This window comes from Lissotriton vulgaris, chromosome 2_1 (genome assembly GCF_964263255.1).
Source record: "Lissotriton vulgaris chromosome 2_1, aLisVul1.2, whole genome shotgun sequence".
NCBI classification, from domain to species: domain Eukaryota; kingdom Metazoa; phylum Chordata; class Amphibia; order Caudata; family Salamandridae; genus Lissotriton; species Lissotriton vulgaris.
The window spans coordinates 191,601,223-191,613,124 of NC_141687.1; positions in this window are offsets into that span (position 1 = coordinate 191,601,223).

Below are 11,902 nucleotides of genomic sequence, written 5' to 3' on the forward strand. Positions count from 1 at the left end.
GTCCCTAAACCTTCCCTTTTCTTCATATAAGTCACCCCTATGGTAGGCCCAAGGCCAGGGTGCATTGTAAGTATAAGGTAGGACAAGCCCTGATGAGTGTGGCATGTCCACATAGTGAATTACAGCCATTTTCATTTTTCACTATTGCAAGGCTACCTTTTCTCAATAGGCCAGAATGTGCTGTTAGAGTTATTACATTTTATAATCTTAACTGTCTCAGAGAACATGGAAATTCGAGTTTAGTGTGCCTGAACTCAGAATAATAAAATACATCTTTTAGTAAAGTTTATTTTAATATTCTGTGTTTGCAAATACCACTTTTAGAAAGTAGATATTTACTTGTCTAACCATTCAAACCTGCCTCTGCTAAGTTGTGTATTCCTATGTCTGGTTTTGAGAGTGACAGGGCTGGGGAATTCCAGGAGACAGGCTGAGTCACCCAGTGGTGAATAGAGGGATCTGCATCTAGATGGGAGGGATGAGTTGCACCTGAACCTTAAATAGGGCTGTGCCTGCCTTCCACAATGCTGGCTCCACCCCCTGGGTGGCGGCTGATGTCTCTGCCCTGCACACTGAAAGAAGAGAAGGAGTCCTGTAAACAAAGTGCTCCAGGACTGTACTTGCCTTCCACAATGCTGGCTCCACCTCCTGTGGGGCGTCTGAGGTTTCTGCCCTGCACTCTGAAAGGAAAGGAGAAGTCTGGTAAACAGAGTGCTTCAGAACTGGTTTGGACAGGCAAAGGCCTCTCTCCCCTCAGAGAACAAAGGATTTTGAGGTATAAATATTGGGACCCTGATCCCATAAAATTAGATCACTTTGGACTAGAAGAAGAAACCTTTACTGAGGAGAGGAACCTGAAGAAACTGAGGAGAGACTATACCCAAGCTGAAGTGCTGCTTGGGGGATTGACCTTCAGTGGTAGCCTTACTGCCAAAGGAAGGAGAAAGGAACTTCGTGTACTTTGCTTTCAACGCGTGAAGGATCTCCAAGGGCTTGGAAAAGAGCTTGCCTCCTGCAGGGACAACAGACTTCACCCCCCAGCTCCCCAGAGTTCTTTTGGAAGTGCCTGCTGCTGTTTGGGGCCTTCTGAGGAACTGCGTGTCGCAAGGAGCTGGAAGCACGACTCAACGAGAAGAAGTGTGTCCCTGTTGCTGTGCCTGCCGTCACAACTCCGAAGGAGGGTGAAGTACTGGGTTTTTAAGAACCCATTGGTGCCAGGGAACACACCCAAAGACTTTGAGTCCTTCCTGTTTCAGACTACAGAAACACAGAGTCTTCTTGGTGAAGTCAAAGATCGTATTTATTAGCTGCAGCCAGTAACAGGTATCCTAGAAGTACAACACAGTGTATGTTCTCAGGAGACTGCTCAATCTTACAAAGCCAGCCTTCTCTTTTTATACAAAATATTATGCTTTAGGCAAACATTACTTATTTTAAAGTTGACCATTCACATATTTTCACTACAAAGAAAAAGCAGAGTCATGATGACAAGCCCATATTTCAGTTTGTTCAGCCCACAATCAATTACCCGGCAAGGCCCAGTATTTTCATCAGATATTGATGGACCCCCAATAAAAACGGGCACCTCCTCCTCGTAAAGCAAGTCATAAAGAAAAAAAACAGGGACAGGTGTGTGTAAGATTAGGCATGGTTTGTGTGCGACGAAAGGTTTATGATATGTTGTGCCTTGATACTAATCTCGTTCGGCCACTGGGAAAGGAGCTGGCCGAACAGGTTTGGCTACAGGCAGTGAAGTCAGCTTGCCCAGGTCACAGAGGAGTCAGAAAAGGTGTACGTGTCCTTCAGACTCGTTTTTTGGCTTTAGTTATTGGGCCTATGTGAGGGCAATCACAAAATGGCTGCCGTTCACAAAATGGAACCCGAGGGTTCAGGACGGAAAATCTGATTTCAGAGTGATTTTGTCACCCGAATATGACGAAAATGCTTGTGCATAGTATTCTAATCATTCTCGGTCTGCTGATACCAAAATCGTCATGATACGACGATGTTTATAACATGGGTCCAGAATTTTCAGTACCACAAGGGTGTCACTGCTGGAAATGTCGCACTGCACCGCATCAGAGAGAAGCGTGCCGCAACGAAGATGAAGCGTGTCGCTGTCGCTGCTGCTGCCGTCGCAACTCCGAAGAAGGAGGGTGTCGCCGCTGGAGCTGTCGCACTGCACCGCATCAGGAGAAGAACCTCGCAACGAGGTCGGAGCGTGTCGCCGTCGTTGTGCCTGCCGTCGCAACTCCGAAGCAGGAGCGTGGCGCCGCTGGAACTGTCACATTGCACCGCATCGACTAAGAGCTTCTCGCATCCCCGAGAAGCGCGCCGCCGTCAGAGCTGCTGCTGTCGCATCTTGGATGTCACCGCTGTAGTTGTCGCATCAAGCGGAAGCTTCACGCATCGTGGAGAAGAACGTCGCCGCTTGAGCTGTTGCCATCTTATCATAAGGGTGTCGCCGCTGCAGTCCATGCATCGAACCGAGAGTTTCTCACATCCCCAAAAAGCGTGCCGCATCTGGAAGATCTTCACGTCTTTATTTCTTTGTATCTGAGCTTTGCCGCATTTCCCATTGCTGCGACATTGCTTGTCGTGGAAGCGCAATGCAACTTAAGGTACATTGACGCAGTGTTGCATCTAAGAACTGAACTGAACTTAGCTTAAATCTACCATCTTAAAGTAATCATAGTGTGTATTTTTGTTGTTTGAGTCTTGGGGTAACTCTATATAAAGTCTACTTATTTTTGGATATAAAACCTGTGTGGTGTCCATTTATAGTGTTGTCACTGGGTTACTGTATGTGGTCACAACTGCCTAACTTACATCGCCTCTGAAATAAGCCTTGACTATAATCCCCTTGTCCTGACTAGAGAAGAGGGTCCCTATTTTTACAAGAACCTACCTGTGCCAACTAGAGACCCCCAAATCTAACAGGGATGTAAGAGGTAAAGCACAAACAACCCTTAAGTTCTGCTCTTTAGACACACCCCAGCAAAAATATCTCTGTTGCTGTGCTTTTACAGTCCAGCTGGGAGGGCTGAGGCGGGGTATTACAGAGAGGAACGTAGCACAAGATGGAGGGAGCACAAAAGCACATGAACTCTCATGGAGTGCTGAATGAACAAGAAAAAAGCAATTCATCAAATGTGAGCAGTGGAAGGATACATGTCAGCCAGTCAAAAGAATTCTAAATAGGCTATGCAATGTTTTAAATGTTTTTTTGGGGGGCTGGGATGCATTCATAAAGAGAGGAAGGCAAGCCATTGATTAAGAAGAGATCAAATGAGAGTGACAATAAAGCTAACCAATGATAAGCAATGGGCAGGCTCTAATCCCACTGAGAGTTCACAATAGGTCTTTTACAAACAGATATCTTGCTATGTCTGGTAGGCGAGGCCTACTCTCTTTGTGAACAGGCACAGTGGAGTACTGTGTCTGTAGACCCCTCTCTGTGAGCAGACACAGTGGAATACTGTGTCTGTACACCCCTCTCTGTGAACAGACACAGTGGAGTACTGTGTGCAGACACAGTGGAGTGCTGTGTCTGTACACCCCTCTCTGTGAACAGACACATTGAAGTACTGTATCTGCATACCCCTCTCTATGAACAGACACAGTGGAGTACTGTGTCTGCACACCTCTCTGTGAGCAGACACATTGGAGTACTGTGTCTGTACAACCTTCTCTGAGAACAGACACAGCGGAGTACTGTGCCTGCACACCCTTCTCTGTGAGCAGACACACCGGAGTACTGGGTCTGCACACCTTTCTCTGTGAACAGACACAGCGGAGTACTATGTCTGCACATCCCTCTTTGTGAACAGACACAGTGGAGTACTGTGTCTGCACACCCCTCTCTGTGAACAGACACATTGGAGTACTGTGTCTGCACACCCCTCTCTGTGAACAGACACATTGGAGTACTGTGTCTGCGCACCCCTCTCTGTGAGCAGACACAGTAGAGCACTGTGTCTTCATACCCCTCTCTGTGAGCAGACACTTTGGAGTACTGTGTCTGTACACCCCTATCTGTGAACAGACACAGTGGAGTACTGTGTGCAGACACAGTAGAGTACTGGGTCTGTACACCCCTCTCTGTGAACAGGCACATTGGAGTGCTGTGTCTGCACGCCCCTCTCTGTGAACAGACACATTGGAGTACTGTGTCCGCATACACGCCCCTCTCTGTGAACAGACACATTGGAGTACTGTGTCTGCACACCCCTCTCTGTGAACAGACACAGTGAAGTACTGTGTCTGCACACCCCTCTCTGTGAGCAGACAAATTGGAGCACTGTGTCTGCACACCCCTCTCTGTGAACAGACACAGTGGAGTACTGTGTCTGCATACCCCTCTCTGTGAGCAGACACATTGGAGTACTGTGTCTGTACACCCCTCTCTGTGAACAGACACAGTGGAGTACTGTGTATGCACACCCCTCTCCTTGAACAGACACAGTGGAGTATTGTGTCTGCACACCCCTCTCTGTGAGCAGAAACAGTGGAGTAATGTGTCTGCACACCCCTCTCTGTGAACAGACACAGTGGAGTACTGTGTCTGTACACCCTTCTCTGTGAACAGACACATTGGAGTACTGTGTCTGCCCACCCCTCTCTGCGAACCGACACAGTGGAGTACTGTGTCTGCACACCCCTATCTGTGAACAGACACAGTGGAGTACTGTTGTAGTGTAGTTCCTATATTCTCAATAGGCTCTGCGCATTGGAATAACATAAACGACAGTGTAGACATAGGACTGAGGTCGACTAGGTCTCTATTGAATATGTTATACTTAATTATGTGTGCCAGCTAGCTCAGAGGTCACTAGAAACTTTCTCCAGTAAACAAGAAGGTGTTAACTTTCCTGGATAGGCAAGAAGGGATTAGTTTCTGACAACCGCATAAACATGACAACTTTGCTCCCCCAGAATAAGGAGTATATCTCCAGAGTCGCGGAAACAATAGATAAGTATTTCACTCAGTCAATCGTGCATGCTTAGTTTCACCAGAAGTGCAGACAAATAGAGAGACGGGCGTTTTCAATAAAAGTGGTTATTTATTGAGCAGTCTACTTTCTCATGCAAGAGAAGTGAATAGCCACAATTGCAATACTTGTCATAAAGTAAAGTACGTACAGTAAAATGAGTATTATGAAATAATACTGTAAAAGCATGTATATGGTTTCTAAGCCATAAATTACATACAACGATAAAATAATGACTAAACGTACTCAACTGGTGTTTCTAAGATACGCCTACCCCGGTGTACCTAACCTAACCCTAGTACAGGGAAGGAGTTGATGAGTTATAGTTTTTGCCAAGAATCTGAATCAAGAATTCTCTGTGGGTCTAATCAGCTCCGTACCTTGGTTATAGAATGAAGGAGGTCTTGTATCTCTTTCTCAGGACTCGATCTCCCAGCAACCCGCAAGGGTGACCGGAAAACACTGAAGCTGGATTTCTCTGCAAGAGAAAAGACAGCGTATCTCTCAGTGCGTTAATGGGAGGGTCGGCTTCCTTCGGCACTCGCATCAGCAGGGCGTTGGGCAAGTAGATAGCCGAACTGCTCCAAACCACCGTGTGTTGCTAAGGCAGATGCTGGTATATTTATACCTGGAAGGTGCCGAGTTTGACGTAAGGTTGGACATAAGACGTCACTAAGAACTCGCAATTCTTTCAGGACTCCAGGAGTTCTAAGACAAATCAATACAGAAGCAGGGAGAATTTCCGGGCTGTTGGAGGCTTGGTTTGTTTAAGAACATGTTGTGCTTTCTAGGAGTCTATGGGAGTAGCCTTGCCGTATTTGTACTGCATTGTCTTTGTCTTAATATGGGTATGATTCTTATGCCTGTATAAGGGTATGATTTGATATAACCACACAAGGGCATGAAATCGGGAATATTAACTAGAGTCCTAGAATCATCTACAACACTGTGTGCAGACACAGTGGAGTAATGTGTCTGCACACCCCTCTCTGTGAACAGACACAGTGGAGTACTGTGTGCAGACACAGTGAAGTACTGTGTGCAGACACAGTGGAGTACTGTGTCTGCACAACCCTCTCTGTTAACAGTCACAGTGGAGTACTGTGTGCAGACACAGTGGAGTACTGTGTCTACACACCCCTCTCTGTGAACCGACACAGTGAAGTACTGTGTCTGCACACCCCTCTCTGTGAACAGACACAATGGAGTACTGTGTGCAGACACAGGGGAGTACTGTGTCTGCACACCCCTCTCTGTTAACAGTCACAGTGGAGTACTGTGTGCAGACACAGTGGAGTACTGTGTCTGCACACACCTCTCTGTGAACTGACACAGTGGAGTACTGTGTGTAGACACAGTGGAGTACTGTGTCTGCACACCCCTCTCTGTTAACAGTCACAGTGGAGTACTGTGTCTGCACATCCCTCTCTGTTGACAGTCACAGTGGAGTACTGTGTGCAGACACAGTGGAGTACTGTGTCTGCACACCCCTCTCTGTTAACAGTCACAGTGGAGTACTGTGTGCAGACACAGTGGAGTACTGTGTCTGCACACCCCTCTCTGTGAACCGACACAGTGGAGTACTGTGTACAGACACAGTGGAGTACTGTGTCTGCACATCCCTCTCTGTTAACAGTCACAGTGGAGTACTGTGTGCAGACACAGTGGAGTACTGTGTCTGCACACCCCTCTCTGTGAACAGACACAGTGGAGTACTGTGTGCAGACAGAGTGGAGTACTGTGTCTGTACACCCCTCTCTGTGAACAGATACTGTGGGATTCAATTGATACATAATGCTGTCTTTGAAAAGGCACAGTGGTGCTCCATTCGTGCCCCACCTTCTCGATGAAAATGCACATTGGTGTGCCATTTGTTCTCCACCCTCTCTGTGAAGAAACTACAAGAGTGTTCCATTTGCTTACCACACCTTCTGTGGATAAGATACAGGAGTGTTCTATTTGTGCACCGCCCTCTCTCTGGAAAGAAAAATATTGTCATTCATTCACCACCCTTTCTGTGAAAAGCACACTGGTGGTAATTTCTGCACCACTCTCTGTGTGAAGAGTCACAGGGGTGACCATCTCGTGATACAGCAGAGGAAGGCCCCTTTTTAGGTCGAGCTGGCACGGACTGCGCACATGCACAGTCTTGCTCGCGAGATTTAATGATTTAGACTGGCTTTAACTAGCGGGCTTTAAGCCCTGCCCCTCTTTCCAATTTGCCAGGGTCACCGTTTATGCTAGACAGTGGCCAGCCATTGGGAAAGAGGTGTTGATGATGTTCAGTTTTCTCTAACTTTTCTCTTTTTCGACCGTCCCACTTGGACGGACTGCCCTGACTTCCTGCTGGCGTAAAAGGTTTGTTATCTTTCTGGGGCCAACACATGGCCCTATAAAGATAATAAAAACTTTTTATGCCAGAAGGAAAGTAGGTCAAGGCCGTCCATGTGGGACAGCAGACAAAGAGAAAAGGATACATCATGGCCAGCGCTTGTTGTTCAGCTGCGACCCATGCCTTTTAAGGCACCAGAACTCTTTACCCAGGTTTACCTCCCCGAATGAGGCAACAGAGATGTCTTTCATGCGACCTGCAATGCAGTGACATTGATTAAAAATGTTTGTCCACTATACCGGAAATGCATTGAAGGTACGTGCTTAATGATGTCTGCATACTCTGGGGCAGATTTAGGATGCCCTTGCGCCGCAATTGCGTCACTTTATTTGACGCAACTGCGGCGCAAACAATGCGCCCTATTTACAACGTGACACATCTAGGAGATGCGTCACGTTGTAAAGCCCTGCGCCTTAAGGAGGTGTTCCTGCGCAGGGGGGGCGTTCCTGCGCAGGAACGCCTCCTGAAAGTGGCTGAGTGAAATCTATGAGATTTCACTCAGTCACTTTCTGGCCAATGCTGCGTCAAAACCCTGCGCCTGCTTGAAGCAGGCGTAGGTCTTGATGCAGCATTGTGTAGATGGGGCAACCCCGAGCCTTGCTGGAGCTGCGTTGCAACTCCAGCAATGCGCCACATTTCCGGAACAGATGCGTCACGCATCTGTGCCGTTTTTGCACCGTGGTGCGCCGCATTATAAATGCGGCGCACCATGGGTGGCGTAGCTGTGGCGCACTGTGGCACACGTTAACTGCTACATCCCTCGGGATGCGCCAGTTAACATAAATCTGCCCCTCTGTCTCTAGTCGTCCTCTTGTAGCCCGTGCTTCACACTCCCGTCTCGTGGAACTTCTCACTCAGTCCCTACTTGTCCTCTCGTGGTCTCTGTGTTTCACTATTTCTTGTGCCCCTGATTCACACTCACACCACGTGGCCTGAGTGAGCTCTTCTGCTGCGCTATTGGCACCCCGGAATGCGCCCGTCTTTATCAGGCCCTCCTCTGTCTCCGCTCCTCTTGAGTCCTTCCCGTAGGGCGGTAAAAACAGAGGGGCATATTATCAAGGGGGTTTATCTCTGCTTTTTTGGCTTTAAAAGCCAAGAAAGCGGAGATAAAATGATCTCCCTATTACCTAGCTGTCGCTAACACCAGTTAGCGACAGCTAGTAGGAGATAGCGACCATCTTGGACCCCACTTTGCATGTCAGTGATATTTATCACTAATGACATGCAAAGTGGGCTTGCCGAGATGTTAGCGACTGGAAACAGTCGCTAACATCGCAATCTCCTATTACCAACTTTTGGAGATATTCGCGCTAAGCGCGAATATCTCCAAAAGCTAACACCTGCCCTGAGCAGTTCTTAGCCATGTTATCCAATGGGAGGTGGATAACATGGCTAAGAGCATTAGCTCGGTAATGCATGAATATCGCTGACTTTTCAGCGATATTCATGCATTGCGGCTGATTTTTATCGCAGTTGCGATAAACCTTGGTAATACCAAGGTTTATCTGCTATAAAAATCGCCGTAGCTCAGCGGTAAATTTTTGTTTCTAACCAAGCAATAGCGATAATTATCGCTATTGCTTGGTAATATGCCCAAGAGTTCCGCAAACCGCCAAGAAAGTGCAGCGGGGGTATGCACCTGTGCAGAAACTGTAGGTCATGGGGTCAAATACATGTAGGTTACTAGATCCGATCCAAACTGTGGGGGAACGATTCATCTAGCAATAAGTGTGGGGAATTTAGGTCACTAGATCTGATATCCTCAAGGTAGCTCCGCAGGTTAATGCGTCTGCTGTATGTTAATGTATGAACCTCATCGCAGCACAGAGTAACACAACGCCCCCGGGAATCGCATGGAAGGCAGACCACGAGATCTTTCTGAGCGTTGTGCACAGAAGCCCCGGGGGCTCCAAGTGAGGAAGTGGCCGCCCCCGGCACTGGTCCATTCTACATTCAAACATCCTGCTATTCACAGAAGTTAACATTAATTTCCAATCGTGATTTTCAGCAGTTTCTTCGATGCATGATTCAATCAATCAACAAATCAATCAATCGAGCTTTATATAGAGCAGCTAATCACTCGATAGGGTATCCAGGCGCTTTTTATTCTGAGAATCCATGACACTATCAACCTATGGGTGAGGCTCTTTTCTCTTTGTCATGGGATAGAGGCAGCCATGGACTTGTGGCCAGCCAGCAGGGCTGGGGCAGAAAAAGCTACTCGAGGACACCTCTGGAAACCTGGCTGTGTGGAGGGAAGAGCCAGTCTCTACTCTCCGTTAAAACACAGGTCACAGCTGTGATGTATGCCGGCCGGTATGGATGGGGGGCGAGTGAGCTGCCTGTCAGACAGGTGCCAGACTCTGTCCCAGCTCTCCCAGCCTTCCGAGATCCCTCCCTGTTGGTAAATCTCCGTGCCATTGCTGGCGATCTCCACATGCCCCTAAAAGCCTCTTGGGCTGCAGGGCTGCTCCCACCCCCACAGAGCAGTGGGAGGTCCTGGTTGGCTTTGGCCAAATCGTGCCCCCACAACCTCCCCTTCCCGCTGCGTGTCTCTGTCCAGTAACTTCCTCGTATCCCAAACAAGCATTTGCAATGCAACAGGTCTCGCATTTACGAGAGTTTCAGCTAATGGCATTGTAAATGACAATGCCTTTTTTATTTATGTGTTGGTTTTTACAAACCGATAAATAAAAGGCATTGTCATTTACATTGCCATTAGCTCAAACTTTAGCAAATGCGAGACCTGTTGCATTGCAAATCCTTCGTAGAATGCGACAGGCCCTTGGTTTCCTCTCAGGTGCACCATGTGCCACTCTGCACAGGGCAGCTTGTCTTAGAACCCCTGTCCACCGAGAGATGATCTGTTTCTTCATACATAATAGAGAAACCACAAGGTGCGGGACAGGGGAGTGGGAGGGGGCAGCGAAGTGAGAATGTCACTGTGAGGTGAGCAAGCGTGAAATTGAAAGGGAAGCCAGCGTTTTCAGGCTCGGGAAGGTATTTCCCTGCTGGGAGCGATATTTCTGATGAGATGGTGGGAGGGGAAGCGGACGGGGGCGGAAGAGACCCTGGGCGTCCTCTGAGTACAAATGGAAGATGGTGACTCCAGAGTCCCATCGTGCCAACATTCCAGAACAAGAAAGAGAGTGATTTTTCCCATAAAAATACAGATGGCTTAATTTACGCCGCAACTGTGTTCAGGGACCACTAGTAACATAGCCCCCTCATGAGGGCAGTAGCCCCCGTGTCAAAAGAATGATCACTTTGTGTGGGTCCCAGTCACCCAACGTAATCTAGGACTTTGATGGTGAGTAACACAAATAATCGTGAAAACTCACTAGGCCTTCCAGAACAACATGAGGAGGAGGCGGTGATGTGGATGCATGGACCTGTGATGCTACTCTGTGAACTGCAGGCCACATTGCAGCAGTGGGCGTTTAACCCACTGATAATATATGACTGGGACTTCATTCCCTGTGATGTTTATTCAATGAATCCATTCATTTTAATTTGACTTGTGCCCTTGAGCAAAACAACAGGTTAAAGGTTGAGGGCAATGGCTCTTTGCATAAAACAACGCGCTGTCCGCCGAGCTGCCAGAGTCTGGGTTTATATCTAAGCAAAAGTGTGCTATGATTTAAGAATCTAACTTATAATTTGTTAACAAAAAAGTTTGATAATTCCGATTTATTTAAAAATTAGTGTTCTTTTAGAACTGGGAAAAAACATTTAATTTGCTGCTTAAGTCAGTAAAAAAATGGCTGGGCCGCCCCCGCAGTCAGCTAACGAGCAAGGGTGACTAGGTATTTAATCACGGCAGAATCAGGTCATTTGCATGTTTCCCAGAATGCTCTGCTGCACCTGTATCTGATTGCAAACATTGAATTGTGCCATAAATCCCCCTTGAAGGTCCCAAGAATAATCCCGCTGTCAGTAGAGGCTTTCTTTAATTAAGGCCGCTGTACTTTCTAGAAAAAGAAACAATATCAGATATTAAACTCGCAATTCGTTGAAAGGTTTTTGCGTTTGCCTGTGGAGGAGGTCGGGTTAAGACCTTGAGGTCACCGGGTCAAGTCGTGTGTCAGTCACATTTGACTATAACTCCCATTCAGTAATTAATTGGCAACAACTGTGAAACGTATCTGCGTAGAGATTAATTGTATGATTACATTTTGTTAATGCTTTGCCCATTATCCACCACGATGGGTGACTGACCTCACAAAAATGGCCTAAGCCTCACCGCTCGCCTGGCTCTGCTTCCCTGAAGCAGTCTGCCTACATGTGTAAAGCTAGCATGGTGACTACGAGCGAGCTGGATGGCTGCACCAGTCATTTTCTCAGAGTAGAAAGAACATAGACATGTTGTAAATGGAGAGGGTATATTTGGGCTCTGTAGCAGGGTTGGACAGTCCTGTATGGCCTTCTGGCAATGCCCGAAGGCCAAGTCAGTGTATGTGCCAAGCAGGTATATGTGCCCTTTTTTGGCTGTTTGTAGGTCTGTTTTATAGTCTGATGT